The 24,719-nt window shown below is 38.6% G+C and overlaps 1 long non-coding RNA gene across 1 annotated transcript in view; it reads right to left on the reverse strand.

Moving 5' to 3' along the window:
* LOC106885029 overlaps window positions 1–23,478 on the reverse strand; it is a 63,576-nt gene extending 40,098 nt beyond the window's left edge. Inside the window, exon 1 of the long non-coding RNA XR_001411338.1 lies at window positions 23,374–23,478. This is a non-coding gene — a long non-coding RNA (uncharacterized LOC106885029). The remainder of the gene's footprint in view (window positions 1–23,373) is intronic.
* Window positions 23,479–24,719: the final 1,241 nt, after the last annotated feature.

A 24,719-nucleotide genomic window follows, 5' to 3' on the forward strand; every position in this document is an offset into this window, starting at 1 on the left:
AGGATCATATAATACTCCAGAAGAGTGGACACAAGGTTTAATCACCGGAGCTTGGGAGAGGACACCAGACTAGTGTTCTTTGCTGAAATGGATTTTTAAAAATATCTCTAAAGGTACAATGAAAAGAACCTACATGGTATTTTTATTGCTGTGACAGTCAAGAGTGAGGAGGGTATATTAATAAGATATGATAACTGATAATAATAGAGTCCCTGGTCTCTGTCTTGTGTCACCAGAGGAAGCGTCCTCATGAAAACTGATGATGTCATACTGCTGTGAAATTTATGAGATCAAAAGTGTTCACATATTTAGTAGGGCAAATGTAATCAGGACAGTGCAAAATCATGCAAACAGTGCAAAATCAGGAGCCAATTTTGTACATGAGTATTGAGTAAAAGACCCAGTTGCTAGTATTAAACAGAGAAATGTTCAGGATTATTTTTTCCACTTTCAGCACCAGTGCTCTCAGAAGACAACAGGAAGATGGCTTCCAACCATAACCATCCCAAGAAACATCATTCGAATTATTATTTGTTCATGAGAAAAGAGATTGCATCCTGCCTGGTCTGGGAGTCTGCCTATACTGAACTGTGCAAAATATAGTCAGAGCTCTGACAAACGTCTTTATTCATCAAACAGTCTTTTCTCAGATGCTGTTGCACCACTGAAGCTTCACCAATAGTTTCTCTGTTGTTCTAGCATAAAGCTAGAGATACCATCAATCTGGCTTTAAATAAGAGAGAACGAAATTGTCACCATGGTGCACAAGTTCACACTTCAAATGAAATAAAGGACTAACTATATTTCTTTAACAACAACATACAATTTGATCCAGGGAAGATGAAAATGATATTTAAATAAGTCTAGAACCACACCTGTAAACCAAGACATCACTAAGTGCCACGTTTCTTATTTTGAATGAATTTACGTATGCATTATTATCCAAACATGTAGCCATGCCAAGCTGATTATCATCATCATTACAGCTTTTGACTGATTTTTGTCCTACAGTGGACCTCAGCCCATTCTTAATAAGTCTACACCCCTCATTAATAACAGTCTATTCTTAATAAGTCTACACCCCTCATTAATACAATGGGTTATACGTTGAGGATGCCAAAAGCCAAACTCCTTGATTACCTCTTGCCGATTTTTACATTGTCTGTTCCAAATCTGAAATTGCAAGGTTGCTTACAACTGCAGCAAGAATATTTTCCTTTACATACACATTCATACACTTTACACTGTTATATTGGCATAAATTCTAGATGGTACCACTTATTTTCTTCGTGATAGTGGAAATTTATCAACACGCAAGCCAATTCAGATTTAACCTAAATAGTCACTTTGGCCTTCTTTTTCTTTCAGGTTGTTATGTGGTCTGGATTGCAGAAGACAGTCTGAGACCAAAGAACTAGGGAAAACAAACCAAGAGGCAAAACCCTAGCATAATCGACATGTAAACACACACACAAAATGACCAAAATGACATCAATCTATGGCATATTGTTAGTTCAATTCATTTAGCAAGAGTATTTGTCAGTTTCTACAGAGTTGTTATTGATGTCTTTATTGTTTGCTTAATTGAAGTTAGACTCTGTGATTAGCAGCTCCATCTTGTGTCATTCAGAACTTTCAAATGAATTTGTCTTTGGTGTGAATAATGATATTCCCCCTCTTTGAGGCAGATTGAATAGCAATCAAGTGAATCTTTTAAAACAGTATAATGCTTTGAAGAACCAACCCTCCTCTTCCCATTATCAACTTTCCTATTATTCCCAATTCAGACAAACTGCCGTTTTCTAGACCAACTCATAAAGTTCCTAGTACGCACAGTAGATAAACATGGTGCTTGTGGGAATCTGATGAGATAAAACTGGGGGACATAAGAGGCTGCAAAATCCACAAATCACAGAAAATGCTTTATGTTTTCCAACCAGCTACAGTTATTACTGGTTTTGGCACCTTAATGAAGGATGGTATAAATTCATACCGGACTGGATTGATTATTGTTGAATGACCATTATTATATAAGCCTCATCCTTCAGCATTGGCAAAACCTTAGCTGACAATGTTGTTTAAGCTCATATACAGTAGGAATATCCATCAGTTAGCCACACACTTTTATTCCAGGGTGTCCATGTCTAGGTGCAATATCCACAGAATTGCAACACAGGCAACAACAATCCTTCAGCAGTCCGTTTCTCATTTAGAAAAATCAAACAAACAGTTGAGAGTAGTTCTTAATGACCAATGTCAGCATTTTCTCTCTCATGATTGCCGATGTGCTAGCTCTTTTCACCGTAACAGTCATCCATCTAAAGCATCACTGGTATCTCTTATTTCGTGTTCCTCATCCCAAATACTTTCAATTTTTTATGCACAAGCACGAAATCCTGAGGATGTTCGCAAATCACACCTTTATTTTCTTCTTTCTCATGTTTAGTAACAGTATATTCAGTTCACCCTTACTCTCACCAAGCCTATTTCGTTGTTTCTTTCTCTTTCACCTGCAGTGTTCCTTCTAAGAGTGCAGATAGCCCAAAATCTTATGATTTATTGGTTCAAAACTGCATACTTTTTCTAAGTGTTGTTCCACCTGTTATTTAATAATCTGCAAGGTTTCCAGCTCTTCATGACTTTCAAATTAGCTAATGCCTCTTTTTCCTGTTCTCATAAGTCAGGACATATTTATAAATTCAGTTCATCAACTCAGCCATTTTACAATTCATCACTGATTTCCCTATTCTGCCTCATTTATTAATAGATCTATTTATCTAGTGTTCGTACTGATATGTTTGAAACCTCTTTCTAATTCCCATACAGCATTGCATTATTCTGACAACTGACTTTATAAATGGAATATGGGGTCTATGTGCACGCTCACTAATTCTACATCGAATCTTAAGCACAAAATCTGCCCAGCCTTCTAGATGAAAATTGCCACTGCTCTGCCACAGGCTGCTGAGTTTTCAACATAAAATCAACATTTTTATTTGCTATCTGGGCAAATGAAACATTGAAGCTTAGCTCACACTGGTTTCCACAACCTCATGATGTAGGATCAATCTCATATTGAGTTGGAGATGGACATCCCACTTACTAATGTGTGTGAAAGTGTAAATCTAGTTTATGATATCTCAATTTTTGGAGACAGTGCTGGAAGAGAGGATAATCCATTTTGACTTTTGTCTCCTATGTGAACTTCTGAAGGTTAGAAAATTATTGTTCCACTTACATGAAAAACAAGTAAACCAGGAGTCAGTGAAACACAATAAATAAATTTCTCCTTAAAGCACTTTGTCTGCACTGTTTCAGACAATTTCCTTCTACACACCATGAGTTTATTTTGCTTGTCTTTTTCTCTTATATTGACTTTATGTTCACTTTTTGCATCTTTTTAAGACTGGCTCTGATTCCCTACCATTTTGTTAATGTATTTCAGCACACTTAACATAACTGACCCAAACACCAAAAACTCTATCAGCTCTTTCAAAGAAATATATTCAGTGCACCCACATGCTCCAAAGCCTCGTGTGGTGTCACCCTATGACACAGATTAAAGCCCAGATTTTACACTGAGCTGAGATCTTCGGGAAGACATTTCTGGTCTTCATTACACCATTATAATTCCAATGAGGTTAAATTTATCCTGATATAAGAGAAAGGGTTGAATTTTGTCCTAAACTTCTAAAACCTTATTTAGCAATATAGACAATTTCTTAAATACAGATTTTTGGTCAGACACAATACTGTTCTCCTGAATCAGGACCCAAGTATTATACACTCCATTTAAGTCACAAAGAACAACTATAAACACTCTTTGAAATATATAATGGTAGGGATTTTCTTAATATTTGGATTGAAACCTTAAAATCCTAATATCCTACCTGATATTAGGAGGGATATTAGTACGAGTCAAAAATAAAGTTTTAATTTGTTTTAAAGTCTGACCTGCAAAGGCAACAGCTTTGGCAATTGAAAATCTCATTAACGAGCCTCTCTTGCAGACCAAAAATGGATCTGTGGACCAGTCATGTTGTACTAGTTCTTAGGAGGGTTTTTTCCCCATAATTTCTTTAAATGAATATAAATTCTGGAGGAATAAGAAGCTCTGAAACAAGTCTATTACCCTGTTACTGAAACCCAGTTGAATGTGAACTCTCACAGATTATCAAAGAGTTTTATGAAATGCCACAAATCAGAATTCAAACACCAGAAAAAATAGGACACTTAATTAGTGGTAAAGAAAATATACTTTCTCCTACTGTCTTAACAGCTCCTCACTTCAGATGAATGCAACAGAACTAGTCAGTTTTGCAGATGATGTTGATAAATAATTTAAGGCTTTAACAATATAGAGGAGGGTTCAGTAAGATGAGACCTAGGGGTTGAGAAGAAGAGACAAGTTGGTGTCTCCAAGTACTGCTTTGCTCCTGTTTGAGGGACACTTCAGTCGGTACAACAGGGGTGAACTGAGCTGCTGGGAAGACTACACGGCCAGGGGAATTGTGTCAGACTCATCCTTTTCATTCTGCAGAATTTTGCTGGAGAATGATGACATTTGAACAAGATTGCACAATACAGCTGTGTCACCACATCTTTGTATTTGCTAAAAAAAAAAAAAAGGCGGGTTTTGAATCAGAAATTTTGCATATTTTTGATGTCCAATTAATTTCTATTCAGGAACTGGATTTGCCAGAAATGTCTTGATGAACACTCAACAGAAACTCTTGTTTCTCAGGAAAAAAAGCCCAGATGCAGAATAATTTAGAACGCTCAAATATAGAAGCTATTCCACCCCAACACACCAGAAGAGACTGAAACATGTTTATTAGGCTCTAAAGTGGTTTGAAATAAAAATGCCAAAAAAAAAAAAGGAGGAAGCAACTTAAAAAAAAAAAAATTCTCTTTCACACAACAAATATTTCCTTCATGGGGTACTACCAGGTGACAGAGGAATTTCAGAGAGGGAAAGGACGAAGTGAAACTGTATGATGTTTAATTTTTAAACAAGACAAACATTTCAAAGTAGATCTCCTTTTCTACACACTCACAGAAATAGAATTCTGGGATTATTTGGCTGAGAAAGGAAGCGCCAGTCCTGCTGGTATTAGGTAGCTTGTGTATTTCAGGGTGGCATTTCACCGTGGGTGAAAGTAATGGCAATGAGTTTTTGACAGAAGGAAGGTTAGAATTAAAAATAAATATAGAAATTAACTGTGCATCTCTCTGTCTTTAGCTTTCAAGAATGGGAACAGACTATCCGCATCACTTTCATGAAAGGTGATCAGAGCATCATCTCCCAATATTTTCTCTGTGGCTCATCACATGAGATAAAAAAGGACCCCTAATCCAGAAGAGTTTGCATATTAAACACTAATTTACAGTGTTACTCTGCCAGCATTCTACCCAGGAAAATAAGGGGGCAAAAAAAAAGTCCTATACTTTTTTAACAGGAAAAATCTTCCCATGATCATTGTAAAACCTACTGGAGAAGTGTTGGGATTGACTGATGTGTTTCATCTTTCTTTTTGTGTGAACAATATCCTTCACATGTAACCTCACTCTCCATAGCAAAAGACTTAACACATTTGACTCCCTTTTTTTTTTTTTCACACAGTGGTGTGAATGTTTGCATTCCAAAACTGACCTCAAAAAGGAGGTATTCGTATGTACAGCCTAGTAATGGTAATAGCAGTAAAGTCTTTACATTGCAAAGAACGGAGTTCAGACAATTTGTATTGATGTAAGAAAACGGAACAAAGTGTTCCAGGAGAGCAGCTGCACTAAAACAATAATGGCACTCCCAATAAACATTCAAGAAGAGTTTTGATCTCAGAAACTTTTAAAAAGTGAAAACCTAAAGTCTGAAAAAGGTTCCTGAGATTATTCATGCAAAGTGTTTGAAGAATTTGCCGCAGCCAAATTCTGTTTGTTTTTCAGAAACACTCATTCAGTCACATTTTACTTGCATGAGTATCTGCAAAAAGTGAATTTCACACCCGTGTGCACAAATATTTGAAGAAAATGAATGGCAGATCCATAGCTGTGTATTCATGCAAGAAAAGTTCATGCGCTAATCTAATCAGGCAATTTACACAATGCCATCAGACAAATCCACCCAATCACAAAGAACCTAAACATTAAACCATGATTATAAAGAGAGACCCATTTTTGAGCAATTCCAGGGGAGATGGTAATAAACTTTGCCAAAACACCAGTGAGGATGTCACACCAAATCAAATTAAAAAAATAAGATGAAGATACTCCACAAGCAGCAAAAGGAACTAATTTCATTGAATAAAATATTTATTGTGAATTATTCACTCAGCATTAATATTTGGTTTATAATTGATACTGAATAATTCATTTCTTCAACCATGGAGAAATCCCTGAAATGCTTTATTTGCATTTTTAAATATATCTTAAGTCTTAGTTTTATAACTATTTCAGCATCTTGAGAGATCTAAATTATCTTATTTTTCTAGCAAATTTATCACAGGATTGCATCAGGAGAATCCTCTCCTGCAACCAGGAGGTTCCCTCCAAGGACTGGGATGAGTCCCTTTCCCTTGGCCAGTCTGTCTCAGCAGATTCAGAAAAAATGCCTGATCTTCTGATCCCCCTCTTCTTATCCCCTGCTCTCTAATGCTTGCTTTCCTTTTTTATGTTACTCTATGCTCTTTTTGTTTGTTTGTTTGTTTTCTCCAGCACTCTGTTCTTCCATAGATTTTTGTGTCCTTAGACAAATGATGCTGAATTTCTCATTATTTACCCTGCTCTTTGTTAGCCAGTGTTCAGATTGGGATAAATAATAAGCAATGTATTGGAAACTGGTTTTGCATGGAGTAAAAAAGAAAAAAAAACGGATATGTTCAATGAAATACTTGTGGCCATGATGATATCCCCCAAAAGTGAACAGAAATGAGCTTTTGTGTCATAGAGACACTGCTCTTCTTTCATCCACACGCTTATCTCTGCACAGGTAAATGGTTCTTGTATCTTTCTGAGCTTCCCAAAATTTCTCTTGTCTATACTGTCACGTCAGGACAACTGTTTACTGATACTAAACCTGTGCAAACCCAGGGTAAGCACAGTCCAGCGCATACTGGTATGTTTGGAGCTGGGATTCTTCACAAAAACTGTCCGTTTTTGGATTAAAATGCCTAACATTGGTATTTTTTACTTTTCCTCATAAACTGACAAAACTCACCAAGAACAGGAAGCAACCAATTAATAGCTACAGGTGACAATTTTGATTTTTAATGTTGGCCATTTATGCTCTGCCTCTGCAACAATTAAACACAGTGAATATTAGGGGATGCCAAAGGGACAGCTACAACTTTTTGCTGATTTCCTCACCTACTTTCTGTTTTTCTGATGGAAAAGTAGGGACCTATTTTACAAAAAAACACAATAGGTTTGGGGCATAACATGATGAGGGAGTAATTAGTAATGGAAAATACACAGCAGCAAACCATTTCCCTCTGAGATGCCACTTTAATGTTTTGGTGGCTGATACTACCATCCCTTTTATCTATATAAATATAAAACCTTAATATTAGCCAAGCTTATAAAGGAGGAAAAATATTTGGATTCTTAATGCAAGTGACTGGAAGCCAAATACAATATTTCTCTGTCTGCTAAAAAATACTCAGTTTTCTTGGAGAGAGCATTTCAGTTGTCTGTTTCTAGTTTCCCTCGAAGACAGGACAAGTAATACCTTCCTTATGTGAATAATACCAGGTTCAATTCCTCAGTGTTTGTGACATGTTTAGATAACACAGTGATAAACCACGCACAAAGATTCTTTTTATCAGGTCAAGTTCTGATTAACTTCAATTGAAGTTTGCTGTGATAAAGGTGGAAATTGAATAAAAATATATAAATAACAATTCATTTAAACCTTTTATTTCAGTTTATTTAATGTAGATTCCTCACATCTATGTGGTATGATCTCAGGAATGTAGGCTGGATCTTTTTTTCTCTTCTTTTCTTTTCTCCTCCTCCTTTTTTCCATGCACAATGCCCGAATTAATGGAGCCCTGCGTTACCCAGGGATTATTATAATGCACTGAAGTAATGAATAACCATTTATGAGCAAAAAAAAAAAGAAGACTAGGAATATCTGAGGGATGATGCTTGAAGTAGTTTGTTCAAATCATGCATGTGGATTATTTAAATATAGGTTTATAATATTTAAAAACCCTTTTGAATTGAAGGACATTAATTTCCCACTGAAGCTTACAGCTGACTCCACTGTGCCACAGTTTTGTATATCGGATTGGGATTTCAGGTAAAAATAGAGTTTGGGGGAAAGACATTTGTCCCCCCTGAAAGAAAGGGGAATTCTGTTTTAAAATGGTTGCCACTAAATGTCGAGGGTCAAGAGTAGAACTGATGCCCCCCTCTGCCCACTACAAACCTGAGTCTGACCTGGTTGAACACAATGTGAAACCGTGTGCGTTACAGATAAAGGTTTGTTCGAGGGGCTCTCCCATCGTCAGACTCCCTTTCTCACAATCTAATGATCCTCTGAAGTGCACGAAAAGCTCTTTTGCCTTTGTTATGGAAGCCAAACCACCATGTTTCAAGGTCCTTGTTCCGAGCAGAGCAACTATTTCTGGTGTCCGCACGTGCGAAGTGAATCCATCCCCTTCCTGAGGAGCAAGATTTCACCTCACAGCAGCATCCCATGAAGAACACAGGCACCTGGAATACCACTGCCGTAGCTGCTGGTGGTTTGTGAGAGGGAGAGCCCTTCAACAGCAGGAAATCCAAGCTTTCTTTCACAGCAGATGTTGCTCTGCTTTGGCAACATCTGCCTGAAGGTCAATGAGGCGTTTCCATTTATTTACAGTACAGCAAGTCATCCCTGTACCTACATAACAGCATTGACTGCATGGTTTCAGCCAATCTTAAAAATTTTCATGGAAAAAAACCCTCACACACTGAAGGTTTTTAAGTGAGAAAAGTTAAAGGTACCAGAGGGCTACAGCTCAAGAGAAATTTTGCTGCTGATTTCACTGTGCCAAGACTTTAATGGCAACAGCCATGTAGTAAATATTTCCTTTTTTATATAATCAGAAACTGTCTCAGCAGTCAGTTCACACATAAACATCTTCTGTGAAGGTATTGCTCTCAAGACAAGGCATATTCCTGTGTTTGCCACAAGAAAGATCACACCACAGGATCTCCCTTTACTCTTCTCATTAGTCATTTTCTCCCTTTTGGTTTCTCCTCATCCACATGGTTTCACTTCATCCAAATCAAATCACCTCTCATCCTCACCTCTCTTTTGGTTACCCCATCTCTCTGCTCCCCTTTACTGTCACATTTCTCAGGTTATTTAATCCCCAAAGCATAGAAAAGGGTATGACCAAGCCCTAGAGTTTTCTCTTCAAAGCCTCCTGGCACAAAACCTGTGCTCCTGAAGGGAAATATTTTGAAAAAGAGGTCACCAACTTGATGCAAACCTACATGCAATTAACACTAGGTTTGAAAAACAGACGTTGTAGCCACTCATGCAAACAGGGCACGTAAATATGAACACGCAGGGGCAGGGGCCCATGCCCAGCTTACACAAAGTGGCAGCATCCCACTCAAAACCAGTCCTACTGCTGGGGAAGGTGGTGGGTGAAACAAGCCTAAATTTTGTCAGTGACAGTGGCAACATGTGTGTAACATTACAGGACTGCCAGAGCTGCTGTGCCTTATACAGGTCTGACACTTCTCATGCGCCATAAACCTGTAGAAATGTGATTGATGAGAAAAACTGAGTGTTTTTTGCTCTTACCCCTCCCATTCTTTCAGACTTTTTATGAGACATACTGTGAATGTGAGCTCTGAACTTGCCACAGGGACCTGGGTCAGGTGCCACTGGGGTCCCCCTTCCTCTGCTGGGACCGGACAGACCCCTTGTTTCAGATGCCCCTTACCCATCTCAGGTCACTACCTGTGGTCTCCACAGCTGTCATTTGACCTCTGGTAATGATTTGAAGGGACCTCAGAGGAACCCCTCTGAAGGCTGCTATTGCTGCAAAGCACAGGGAAGAGACACGTTACCCTGATCAGAGGGCTGAAGCCTCTCTGCTGTGAGGATAGGCTGAGAGATTTGGGGGAGTTCAGCCTGGAGAAGAGAAGGCTCAAGGGAGACCTTAGAGCCCCTTCCAGTCCCTAAAGGGGTTCCAGGAAAGCCAGGGAGGGACACTTGTCCAGGGAGAGGCCACAGAACAAGGGGAACTGATTTTAAACTGAAAGAGGGGAGATATAGAATAGATATTAGGAAGTAGTTCTTTCCTGTGAGGGTGGTGAGAGCCTGGCCCAGGTTGCCCAGAGAAGCTGTGGCTGCCCCATCCCTGGAGGGGTTCAAGGCCAGGCTGGATGGGGCTTGGAGCAACCTGGTCTGGTGGGAGGTGTCCCTGCCCAGGGCAGGGGGTTGGAACTGGATGATCTTTAGTTGGATGATCTTCCAACCCTAACCATTCTATGATTCAACAATTCTCTCCAGCAGCCCACCCTTGAAATGGCCCTGATTTGACAGATGCAAGCACCAAACTCCAAGGACAATCACTTCATAATATAAATGTAACTTCTGAAATGACAGCCAGCAATTTATTAAGTATTCAGTGATCATTTAGGTAATTTTTAGGTTGCTTTGCATTACCAGTTCTTTTTTTTAATTCTTTTTTCAATCACAGAGATAATTTATAAATGGTTATTCCCGTGCTTTTCTCTCTTCTGATGCTCCACATTCCATGAGATGCACAAAACAGTCTAACATGAACTAAAAATAGCACGAATAGAATAGGAAAATGTTAACAGACCATACTCACAATTCCCTATTGAATTTCCTTCCAATAGTAGGAGATTAATAGGATAAAGGGCACTAGTGCAATACAATGGAGATCTCACAGGTAAAATACCAGACTACTACATTGTAATAATAATTAACACTGCAGTATCTAGCTAATATGATGTCTATATAATATGATACAACCGTTTGGCATGGTAGATTAAGAATACAAGCTAAATAAAAGTTGGTGGAGGGGTTATGTTAAAGAAAACTATATGGTCCTGTGGTTACTGAACAGGAAAGGAAAATCATAGAATCATAGAATCATTCAGGTTGGAAGAGACCCTTGAGATCATCGAGTCCAACCATCTGCCCTACTCTACAAAGTCCTCCCATACACCATATCCCTCAGTACCCCATCTTAATGTCCCTTAAACACATCCAGGGATGGTGACTCAACCACCTCCCTGGGCAGCCTGTTCCAATGCGCGACCACTCTCTCTGTGAGAAATTCCTTCCTAATGTTCAGTCTAATGAAATACTAAGGTTTAAAATAAAATGCCTTTACCTTTAAGCAACTGTGATGGAGGGGCATTAACTGAAGTCATTTTCTGTAGTTCAGTTTCATTATTTCTAAAGATGAGCTGTAGCTGCTGAGACTATTGCTGTGATTTATACGACTGGGGCTTGTGCAATGCGTCATTGCAAACAGAGCATGCTTTTCACAGCCATGGACACGTTACACGAGGGTTTCTCTCCATTGTGAAAACCCGTATTGACATAGCTGCAGAGCTGGCATGAAAGCGAAGCCAAACACAACCCAAGCAGGACTTCCACCCACAAAGACAACACCCAACTCGTTATTTCATGGCACTGGAAGGGAAGCATCCAAGCGAGTAGTTCCCAGCAAGGTGGCTAGTATTATGCCTACAGTTTTCACAGCTGGACAGAGAAAACTGTGAGAGACTTAGCAACTCTCAAAACCTAAACATTAACATCTATTACTGGTTCTATGGGGTTTTTTCCAGTTTTTTACTCAGTAGGTCTGTTTAGGAAATTACTCTCACTTATGTGCCACAAGGAGTTCTGACAAGGTCAGTATTTTCCCAGCGCAACACATGAGTTTTAGGTCTAGTCTCCACAAACATGTTCCATTGGATTTTCATGTACATATTTATAAGTCAAACTCGATGAGATTATACACTCGTGCTCAAATTATGCGATACAAATACTTGCTCCTGTTGGAGACTGACCAAACCCAGGCACAAAACATCAGTGTCAGCATACTATCAGCACTATCAACAATTACATCTAAGGAAAAAATCCAAAAAATTATTTTATGAGACACTTTTTCACAGTGCAATTTCTGAAAGGTACCCAATATTTCCATTACTCTCAGTTTCTGATCAGATAAAAACACTGTTGTCAACAAAACTGTCCACAGGCTCCAGGAGTCAAAGACACAGATGTCAATATAGAGATTTGGCCTGGGATTGTATTTATCGCTGTGCTTCTGTATATGATTGTAATGTGCTGATGCTCACATTGCCTGCTCTGGAGAAATACTGAACATGGTGCTGGAATCTGTTCTGTAAAATGTTATCACAAAATTCTCAGCTAAAGAGTAAACATTTTAATACACAATAAGGAAAAGTTCTCTTAACTACTTTTAAATTACAGGAATACAGCATCCTGTCAGAAGTTAACCGTTAGGTGCTTTTAAAGAGACTATTGTGCAGGTGTTTAGGGTTTGCTTGTTTAATTTCATTACATGTCTTAACTGGCTGTAAATTAATAATATTATACTATAAAGCTATTCACTGTAGTAAGTGGGCTTGTGACAAGAACATCAGCATTTTAAAAAGTTCTGAGCTGCCACATCACCCTGTTCTTTGAAGAGGAGAAGAGAGCTTCCCTATAGCTCTCATTCTCAGCTTGGTCATTAGTTTCATAAACAGGATGTGCAAATTAAGCACTTTTAGGTATAATTATAGGGCAAACCTAGCTTCGGGCAGGGAGGTGGAAATATTCCAGGAACCATATCTAAATCGCTTGGATTCAAAATACCGTCTTGTTAATTCTGCTCAAGGAGAACGAAGCAGGATAGTGTATACAAAGCACAGCTGTATGCAGACAAAAATGATTCAGAACTCATTATTCTGGATGGGATCACATGCGTTTAACGTGTCATGAGCCGAAATTCACCCAGATCTTTGAGATAGTGAATGGTGATACACAAGTCTTCTAGAGAGGATCCAAAGGGTAAGTAATCACAGGTAGTTGCACTGAGTCAGTATTTTTTTCTACAAAGCTATTGCTATATGTAACCCATATTTCTATGTATAAGCTACAACAATTGTAACAAGACCACAATAATAGGAAGCTATGGCCGTCAGCTTGAGTCTTCTCTGAGGAAGGGTAAGAAAAGGTTAAGGAAGTCAAAATACCAACTTTTTTACATTTGAGTTATGGAATGTCTTATTCCCCTTCCATATTGGGGAAAAAAAAGGGCACTGCAGTTGCTGATGCTACTATCAGCCTGCACCACAACGGCTAGTCTCTGTCTTTGGCATGCAAAGATGAAGGTCACCTTTCTGATAGATTTCAAGAGATCTCAGCAATACACAGGCTTTGATTGAGTCTCAGTTGGGTGCTGGGACTATTTTCCCCAGCAAGCACCATTATTTCCGATCCTACAGAATATTCTGTCAGTTCAGAAACCAAATTAGCTGTTATCTGTTCCAGCAAAGGTGCATCCATCCCACTCTCCTTCCACCCCCCACAATGTGGAATTAATGATACAAAATAATAAGAGGACAAGTTAAATGCCAAAAAATTATCTCAGCTGTGCCATGGCTGGGATAGTAGTGTATCTGATCCTGCCCAACAGCTAGTACACAGAGAAGAGCAATAGTAATAATTAGAGGGGCAGAGGTTCTTAGCACAGAGATGGCTTATTTAACAACAAGAGGAGAAGGAAAGGGTCAAGACTGAGTGCAATCAGAAGGGGAGAGTGGAAAATTAATCAGTTACTGCTTTTTTGAACCCCCTCCTAACAAATGATCAATGAAAAAGAAAGAAAATAATAGAGAATAAATTGAAAGGAAATTTTTTTTCATGCAGTGCATTGGAAACTGCAAAATTCACAATATCTTACAGTGGGATTGTGAACACTTAGTAAAAAAAAAGTAATTCAGCAGGATTTTTTTTCAAAGGACTGAATCATTTTATAAGCTTTTAACATTTTCTGTTATGCAGGCAAAGTGAGCAGGAGGAGGAAAATCAGAGCTGGTGTCTCAGGGCAGTAATCTGATTGCCTGCAGGCATCAGCCACGTACTCCTGTGCACCACTGTAACATCGCTAAGTTGAGTAGATGCATTGTACATCACTTCTTTAAGACTGCAGGTGTTACCATCCACCCTAATTAGCTGATTAATGGACCAAGGAACAATGAGCTTTGCCTCTTTGGTGTTACTTAATCCGAGAAGTGGCTCTGTGTTAGGATCTCCTTTCAAAGAGGTTTCACACAAACCCTGAGAGCCTCCAGTCCTGGTACCCAACATCCCCTGCCCCAGCCTCAAGCTTGTATGTCAGATATTTAAAGACAAAAATCGGAGCACACCTCTTAAAGGCAGCTCTGACCAGCAAAATCACAGGGTTGGCGCTGCCCATGGCATAACCCTAGAAATCACCTTAACAGATCATTTCATTGACTGTGGTATGATTGGAGAAAAAGTAGTCAATCCTGATGAGGGAGTCACTAGAGATATGTGTTTATCTTTCCAGCATTATAGTGTCTGGTTTTGAAATACCTCTGCTCTGAGAGCATGCCTACTGTCAGAGCCTATTGACGACACCCTTAATCACCAGGTTCTCTGTATTTCCGTGCATCCCTCTCTCTCTGGTATTTTTAATATCTCTTGCTTTTGCTTTCAACTCATTCACAAAGCTGTCAATTTTCTGAAACGCTTCTCTCGCTCTCTCCTTCTCCATGCACATCTACATTTCTGATGATATCTGGATAACTCAAACGAAAGGCTGAGCATCCTGTTTCAAAAGTATTGCCAGCCCATTTTGGTACATTTGAATCAGTTTAGAAAGTTGGTCTATTTGTCTGCAGTGTTGTAATGAGGTCTCACGGACAGCAAAAAACCCACCACATGTACCTCTAAGGAGTCGCTGGCAACCTTGGCTGAATCCTCATTTAGCCTGGGGTCCTGGACATTTTTTTTTTTTCTTTATTAAATTTTTTTTTTTTTCACTGTATTTGCCCTGTCTTTTATTAAACATTTCTATCAGTCTTACAATCATTGTCTTTTACTTGCTGCCAAAAATACATCCACGTTATTTAGAGGGAGCTGATTTATGGATGAATTATAGCAGATTAGATGAATAATAAATTAATTCTAGCAGATTGACACCCTTTCTTTGCCTTTGCTGAAAAGATGTTTCAGGTTTATCCCCAGCCTGCAGGAAACCTAAGTATCTCTAAAAGGCAGATGGACAACAAATGTGGTAAAATCTATACAGTTGAATGAATCTTTTTTCCTCACCAGCTCTGGGCACAGTGGGCCTCTTCTGTTGGTTTGGGTTTTTTTTTTAATTTATTTATTTTATTTAGCTTTCTTTTCATCCAAGAGGGGAAAACTACTGGTTGACATCCCCTTCAGAGGGCCTTAGCCAAAGGTGCAGGTGTCAATTCCCTCCCTGTCCCTACCAATGTCCCTGCTGGTCCCTGTTTCTAGCCCTTCATCAAACCAACACTGCCCTGAGCAGACCCTCCACAACCGGCATGAAAACTCATTGTTTATCGTTTACTGCCCAGGAAATCAGCTTGGGTGGCCCACATTGTATAAAATCACTCTTCTTCTTCCATCTCAGCACCCCCAAATTCAGGCCAATTTTGTTTTTCCCTATTTATTTCTCTGTTCTCTGGAGACCTCCACAAGGGAAAAAAAAACAACCAACCAAACAAAAATCACCTTAATTTTTAAAAGTTTACACCTTATCCTGCCTTTTGGGTTAGCCTGTTTTCTCAGGACATGTGGCTGGTGTTGGCATCGCTGTAATATTTGAGAGGATAAATTATAATTTCATGTGGAGAATATAGGCTGAGCATAGATGAAATGCTGGAGAATCAAAGACTGTCTTGCCAAGCAATTCAACTGAGTAATAGAGGGCTGGATTCTGAAGGTGCTGATATTGGTTTCAAGTATTTGCCAGTGTTTGGCATTAAGTCCATAAAGAAAGAATAAATGGATCGTAAATAGACAGAATTATTTTTTAGAGCTATCTCCCAAGCATCATCTGTCCTTTGCAGAATTGAACAAGCTAAATAACATTGTCAAGAGAAGGACAGCTTTTTGTGCACTAAACTAGGAGAAACTCCCCAGATTATTGGCAAACATCAGTGATCTTATTTTCTCTTCAGATTTAATAATCTCTTTAAAATCTGTGAGAAAAGGTATAAAATCATTTTGAAGTTAATGTCCCTATGCATACCTGTGACAGCACGTCTTAATTGTTTAATACAAATGTGTTAAAAAGCTTGACATTGGATTATATTTTTGTTAACTTGCCTTCAGAAGAGGTACAGGTACATGATTCTTCCTTCCCTCCATAATATTTTGAATTTTGAACTTGGAAGTTGATCTCTTTGCCCTTAAAATTTTAATTTACCTGAAAACTTATTCCTGAGTTTCTTCTCTCCCCTGAGATCTACACTGAAGACTGAAATATTCTAGCTTTTCTTAGAGTATTCATCCTTGTACACAGAATTTTTACCTGAATTCAACTGCAACAAATAAATCACAAATAATAATTAATTAATTAATATTAACTTTAAATTATTTGTTCTTTAGTCTTCAGGATCCATGCTGCAAGGACAGCAATGGGAACTGCACAAAGACCATGGGGAAGAGACGATACTATTTTTTATGTTATTTTTTGTGGGTTTTTTTGTTTCTTGTCGATAAACTTGTAATAAGAATATCTAAGTCAGTTCCTTGGCTGAAAAATCAGAATGAGATTGTGTGAAAAAGTTAATATTCTGAAATACATGGATCGTGCTGAATTCTAAAGCAAAACCTTGCAGTAATGGTCAAGTGAGAATATTTCTAGTAAATATTTTTATAGGTTTTTTCTATGTTTTCATTTGTGGTATCATGAATAAAGAGATTGGTAATGCTGTATTGTACTTCCCTTTACTGTACAAAATAGACTCCAACTGCATTATGCAAAGAGGAGTCAGTACTATTGACATATTTCAGTTTGATAGAAAAGAAACCTTATAAATAAATAGATAAACAAAAACATGGTGCCAAGGAGAATTATCAATTTTGTGATATCAGTTTTTACATACTGATTTAGTACATGCCCCATCATGTTCTGTACATCTGCAATGATGCAATTTACACACACTTTCTGGATGTAATGCAGTACAATTATACTTCAAATTAATGAAATTTGGAGAAAACTCTGTTACTATTTGGAAAACATAGCAAATGATGTCATAAAAATAAAAGGATACTTAGGAATCAGATATTCTCAGGGTATTTTAGGTGAATAAATGCAATACTACATGTGCCACACTCAGATTTTTTACAGTAGGAGCAGATTGATGAGTGCTCAGGAAGGTCCTAAGTGCTTGGATAGGACTTGGATAGTCCATGCCACCTGCTGTTGACTCTCACACATCACCCTAGGACCATATTTAAAATTTATTTGGGGAGATGTCCACTATGGACATATCTAGACCTCGTGCACTCATATGACAACAGGGCACGATCCTCCTTTCAGCGCAATTAATTCTGAGAGATCTCCTGTGTCTGGCATCAGGCCTGATATAGCAATAAAGTCATTGCTGAGAAGTTACCACTCACTGCTGAAGATGTTACCAGCTCACACTGAATAAATTGCAGTCCCTGGCAAAACCGGAAATTGATTCATGTAATCTAAACTAAAATAATTATAACACTTAGTCATGATGCAGCTCTACACATCCCTGAAGTGGTGAATGAAGACGAGTTAATTGCTCCTTCAAGCACCCCGCGAGGAGATACCTGTTTCTATTTAGATGAGAAAGCCACTGAAGGGTCAGCAAGGTGGAGGAAAACTGGAAGATCCTCCAACAGAAATCCTCTTGCAGGGACACCCTGAGCTGGAAGAATGATATTTCTCCCTGCAGAAGGGGAAGGATGGTGCCAGAGGATGTGTGGGAACCTCCTCTTTCACCCCAGCCCCATCTCTGTACCAGTGCCCACTTGTACCTGCAACCGAGCTATAAGACGTGCTATATTTTCTTAATTCCTGAAAGGCCAGAAAGCAGAAGGTGGCCTACAGTGACAATTACCTTCAACCCAGCCCTCCATCTCTTTTCCCAGGAAAATAGACTCAAGAGGACAAATGAGTCCCTTTTCCATGACAGAAAGACACTACCACGAGTGCAATAAAGCCCCACCAGAGGAGTTTCATGAGGAAAACTAAATGACAAGCAGTTCTCCCCATCACGATCACCGTGGGAGGAGAGCCCAGGCACTGAAATGACTTCTCCAAGACTTTTCAGGCAAACTGTAGCCAAGCCAAGAATGAAAAATTGCACTTGCTAAATTGAAATTCTTCTGCTGCATTGGCTCAGACTCACCCCAGCACATCTCTGTTTGACTACCTGGTAAAAGAGAAAGCCGAGTCTAATGGTGTTTTTAAATGCTCTTTGAAAATTACACTTGAAAGACACCTCCTCCAGTATTTTTCTCACTCCTCAACCCCCAAAACCAGAAAAAAAAAAAAAAGCCTTGAGATAAAATCCCAAGCCAAATCAGAATATGTGAACTGAAAATATCTGTAGGTGCTTGCTAAAGTTTGAACTGTTTTCTTTTTCTACTGTAGAAAATGCGCTTATTCCATAAGCATAAAAATTGATTGTACAGAACCCAGGACTATCAGCCTTTTGTTCCTGTAGCATCATGACAACACATATTTGAAATATTTTTTTCCTGATGTGCTCTGCTTTGTTTCTGTGAATAATAATAACTCAAGCATCTGATATTTAAAGAAACAATAATTCTATGGGTCTGATCCACATTGCAGTTCTGGATATGCTAACAACTCATTCATTATGTAAAAACGCTTCTTTTCATTATAGCTGTTTTTCTATTTTTAATAAGCTGTCAGCAACTTTCATTCAAAATCCTGATTATCAGTGGTTTGCAGCAAAACATCTTCAAAAATACCAAGATTTCTGTTCTTGACGGAAGAGGGAAGAATTTGTGGAAGATTAAATGGATACAAGGACGCTAATGCAGGCAGCCTTGGGTGGGTAAATGTTTGGGAAAAAAACGATTTGCTGAGTGTTCGTGCAGTGTTGCTTTTTCAGAATGCACAAAGGTGAAACACACCCAAGCTGAACTAATTGTGAGTCTGTAGTTTATACCAAGGGCTAGAGCGACACATCCAAAGTAACTGTCTGTGGGGTTTTGTTGTTAGGTTTTTTTTATCACTGGGAAAAATGAAAAATGCAAAGCTTGATTTTCTTCTTCCTTTCCTCAAGGTAAGTCAACAATACCGCCACTGATGTCAATGGTGTTACACTGCTGTAAAATTGGGGTGATAGAGAGACGAATCAGCACCATAATTTATTTCTTCATGTCAAGCTATTATTTTTCTTTTTAAGGCTCAGTCCTACTGTTCTCCAGCACAGCAACTGAAATCAGTGGTACCGTGCCTGGCTAAAGGTTACTTGCAACAACAAAAAGAAAAAAAGAAAAAAGGGTTTATTTCTTTTTCTTTTTTAAAATGTATACAAGCTTGTTTCCTCCCCCTTCCTCCCCACAATTTTTTCCAATACCAGAAATACAAGCTTTGTTACACGCCGTGGTCAGCCTGGAGAAGCAGGAGTACACCATCACAAGGACTGCAGGAGCAAAGAAGGTGGAAGGGGGAACATTTATATTCAGATTCCCTTCTCCCTTTTATACCCGTTCAATTAAAAACCTACAGAACAGCTGGATTAAAACACATGCATTGCTGGCCCACCCTGCCGGGCAATTAAGGATGAATTAAGTTCAAAGTTCACTCCCCAATCCCAGTTATTAAAGATATGCTTCCAGCAATTATTTATTTCCCCTAGGGGAAAAAAAAAAAAAAAAAGAAAAAAAAATGCCAGCAAAAAAAAAAAAAGAATGCAAGCAAGGTCGGTGGGACCAGGCACGGCTTTATTCAAAGCTTGATTTTCTTCTTCCTTTCCTCAAGGTAAGTCAACAATACCGCCACTGATGTCAATGGTGTTACACTGCTGTAAAATTGGGGTGATAGAGAGACGAATCAGCACCATAATTTATTTCTTCATGTCAAGCTATTATTTTTCTTTTTAAGGCTCAGTCCTACTGTTCTCCAGCACAGCAACTGAAATCAGTGGTACCGTGCCTGGCTAAAGGTTACTTGCAACAACAAAAAGAAAAAAAGAAAAAAGGGTTTATTTCTTTTTCTTTTTTAAAATGTATACAAGCTTGTTTCCTCCCCCTTCCTCCCCACAATTTTTTCCAATACCAGAAATACAAGCTTTGTTACACGCCGTGGTCAGCCTGGAGAAGCAGGAGTACACCATCACAAGGACTGCAGGAGCAAAGAAGGTGGAAGGGGGAACATTTATATTCAGATTCCCTTCTCCCTTTTATACCCGTTCAATTAAAAACCTACAGAACAGCTGGATTAAAACACATGCATTGCTGGCCCACCCTGCCGGGCAATTAAGGATGAATTAAGTTCAAAGTTCACTCCCCAATCCCAGTTATTAAAGATATGCTTCCAGCAATTATTTATTTCCCCTAGGGGAAAAAAAAAAAAAAAAAGAAAAAAGAATGCCAGCAAAAAAAAAAAGAGAATGCCAGCAAGGTCTGTGGGACCAGGCACTGCTTTATTTCTGAACCTGCTTGCACAAAACAGACGAGTCCCACTCTCACCCAAAACGGTGGTTTAATTTCAGAGGTGAAAAGAAAACTGCTGTGTTCTTAGGAGGCAATGGGTGTTTCAGAGATGCTCAGGAGTGAATGGAAGCAGCTCGTTCAGCCGAGCCCTGGTGCATATGGGAGGGACAGGTTTGTCACAAATACCTCCCAGCACCCAGTGTGAAGGGCTGGATTTCTGGCTTCCATAGCATCCCTGCTCAGATAAGACACCGAAGTCTTTCCCACCACGTACTTCCTCCCATGTCTTTATGGATGATTACGGTGTGCTCATCACCCCTCTTTTTTTTTCCTCCAGAAGATGCCTCAAGCATCATCTCCCTTCCCCTCTGCTGTGCCCATAAGGACATCATCTGCTGCTCAGAAACGACTGACAACGGCCCAATCCTAATGTCCTTCCTACAAGTAAAATCCCCACAACGCTTCTAGAAATTCCACCTAAGCAGCAACAATAACAGTCACAGGTGAAAAACAGTGTCATCAGGATATTAATGAGTTATTGTCTTTTCACTGTGCAAAAAAACAGACACCGAGGAAGGGCTTAGCACAAAATAAAGTCCTGCAACATATAACCACCTGAGAATAACGTATTTATTAATACAAATATCCTTCACACCATTTATTTGGTAAGTCTTCTAGTTCTAGGGAAAGAATATTCTTTTAAAACTGCCAGCGCTACAATCCCTACAGTGTGGTACAGACTGCCTGGTGTTTATTATAGCTGTAAACAATTAATGACTGATGATTAAACGCACAGTGAACTTATTAAAACCTGAAAGATTTAATTAAGTGTACTTGGCAGGAGATGTACATTTAAAATTAGTTCTAATAATTCTGCATAAAACCTAACATTTCTTGCATAGGTGCACGTAATCATAAGAGACTTCCTTTATTTATTGTATTTTTACATTTTATGTTTTAAGCAACTTTTAAACTTTCCCCTTCAAAATGATTTAAAGTAAAAAAAAAGAACAAAAATTGACAAACAGGTCAAATAATAAAACCTGCTCCTGGCAAACCGCCTGTTAGGAATCTTGAAAATATGCCTTTAATGTCATTTAAAAAAACAGCAGAAACATTTGTTGAAAAAATAACATTGCCCCAAATAAGAAAACTAGCAACTAAACCAAACAAGGCATTTTTGCTTTTTCCTTCATTCCCCCAGGTTTTGTCTTTCACTGGGTTCACAGGAATAGCTGGTACCGGCAGTGAAAACACATTTTTTATTCCGGGATGGAAAACAGCTCAGCTCCCCATCTTTTGTATCACATTACTGCGAGTTGCCCAGAGCCAATGTAATGTGTAATTTTAGCAATGTGGCATTGTTAAAATCCAGCCATTTCAGGTTTAGCTGTTCTACCAATAGTCCGAAGCCACGGGCAACTCAGGACTCCTCGTTATCGTTTGTGGAACACACACATTGCTGTGTTTGATGCAGTTTAACACATAGATGCTCTGATTACAAATGCCATTTAATATGACTTTTACCATAACTTATTGTGGATCATGCTTCTGTTTTATTAATTTTCCTTTTCTGCACCTCTTTGGTGCTCACCTATGTTATATTTTGCCTGACTCCCCCAAGGGCCAGCATGCCTACCAGCTTCTAGATCAGAACCCTTTGTAGCAAGCAAGTTTTAGATGTGATTATTTTATCCCCTAATGGCTCATTTCAAGACACTAACACAGGCCGAGTACTAAGCTAAGAACGATGCTAATTTTCTGCGGTAATTTAAATACACAAACAAGCTTTGACCCTCTATACCTGGTTTTCCAAGTGCCAAGTCCTCGATTAATTCTCTCCTAATCACTTGTCCTTAATTTATGAGAAGATATCCCTTCCTCCTGTCCTCAAACGACATTTTAGACAGCAGAAAAATCAAATCAGCATTATAAATAGCTTGCTTAGTGTGCAATTATTCCTTTTCCAGATCGCATCCCTGTTGAAATGGAGGAGAGTGGAGAGATTTCCAGCCTGCGAATGGGAGGGTGCATGTTGCATACCAACACCATGGCTTCCTATCTACATGTTGCTCGTGGTTATGCAAGTTAAAGACAAATGCAGCTGCTGCTGCCTTCCCCAGGAATCTCAGACACCAGCCAAGGCTACAAAAAAAGGGACCACAATCAAGCTCATAACAAATATTTCATGGAAAGTGAGAAGCGTCAACAGCCAGGGAGGGGGTGGGAGGATAATCTCTGTGACTTTCCTTGAAAAAGCCGACATTTTCAAAAAACAAATACTGTACGTTCAGTTCAGCTCCTTCAGTGGCTTTCATGTTATAGGAATATTTGCTGGTGATGAAAACGCTGTGGAGCCAATCAAACCGTGCCACTATACAGCCCGCCGCGCTAGGAGCCCAGTGTTTAAAATAACCCTTATGCATTATTCATTAAGAGTTGATGTTTATGCAAATTACAGAGGCATGTACCCACCTGGCCATCATGGGTTAACAACAACAAAAACAATAATAGTAATAATAATAAAAAAAAAATACATACACACACAACCTCTCCCCAAACAGACCACCAAGCTTCGAGCCATTCCCAGAATCTAAATAATCAATGATGATTCTCCTTCATTAAATGCATCAAAGAATTGCAATCCTTACCTGGTTAGCTTTGTAGGACCCTCAGATTTTCTGGATGAAATAACTGACTGTGCATGCAACCAATAAAACTGAACTGAAAAGCTGATTAAGGGCACTTACTTAATGCAAAGCCACTCACTGAATATTCATATGATGCCTGTGTTTATGCAAATTAAAGCAAAAGAAAGCCCAAGGGGATTGGTTGCCATAGCCCACAAACACTGTGTACAGCAGAAAAACAGAGAATAGAGACAAATAAATCTTGAAAATCATAGCTGGGAAGGAGAACAAGGAGTGTAGTAAAATATTAAAAGAGTTACATGAATCACAGTTTTTAAGAGCTTTATGTAATCATACCATTTTTAGGTCTATCGGGTATTTTTCCACACTGTAATAATCTGTGATTATCATCACCCTATGAGACAATATCACTAATGTTTGTCAGCTTTATTTATTCTATAAATGTGTAAGCAGAATCCTTAAGCATATCTAGTAGGTGAAAAAATAATTACAACAAAAATTACAGTCTTTCATTTGAGGCTGTCTTCTCAAGTGAATGGATAGAGAAAAGTAGAGTGTGCCAGTGGGAGCTTGCTAAAAATGAAATTTAGCTCCTTACTATCTTAATTTCAACGTTTATCTGCTTCATTCTAAATGCAGGCTCATATGTGATATAGTTAATAGTACTGTTGCACTGGGCATTGTAAAAAACCACTGTCTTATAAAAATTACTTCTTGAAAAGACCATTTTTTTTACAATGAAAAAATAAAATACATGGGAAATTTATATAAAATGCTATTTCTCAAATCAGGTTCTAATATATCGATTCAGATTCTTAATATGGTAATCACTAAAACTGATAATTTTTTTTTTTACAATGAGCTATTTCATAATCAGAAATATATAGTATATCAGCATCGCTATTTCCCTGATAAGCAAGATATGCATAAATAGAAATCCTACTCCCCTGCAGTATATTGTATTTTAGCCTTTTCCATTTATTTCTATCAACAAATTATACTTTCAAGAGAGCTTCCCATTTGTAGATAGCCATGAATTTATAGTGCCATTGTTATTCAAGTTTTAAGACAGATCAGATGAAACAATCTTATGCAAGGTATTTGAGTTATGGATCAATAGGTACATCTGGCTTTTAAGTTTTCTGTGATTTCCACTGATATCTATTGGCTGCTGTTAGTATATAACTTTTCATCTGGAAAAAAACCAACAACCACCAAAACAAAGCACAACAGCTATTCCTCCATGGGCACACAAGAAGTGGGATTGCTGGCTTGTAGGAAGGTAATGGGCACCCCTTCCTGGTAAAAGGAGTTGAGATTAAATGCAGCTTCTCAGATAGTGGAGT

The sequence above is a fragment of the Calidris pugnax genome, unplaced genomic scaffold (genome assembly GCF_001431845.1).
Source record: "Calidris pugnax isolate Ruff unplaced genomic scaffold, ASM143184v1 scaffold40, whole genome shotgun sequence".
In the NCBI taxonomy this organism is placed as follows: domain Eukaryota; kingdom Metazoa; phylum Chordata; class Aves; order Charadriiformes; family Scolopacidae; genus Calidris; species Calidris pugnax.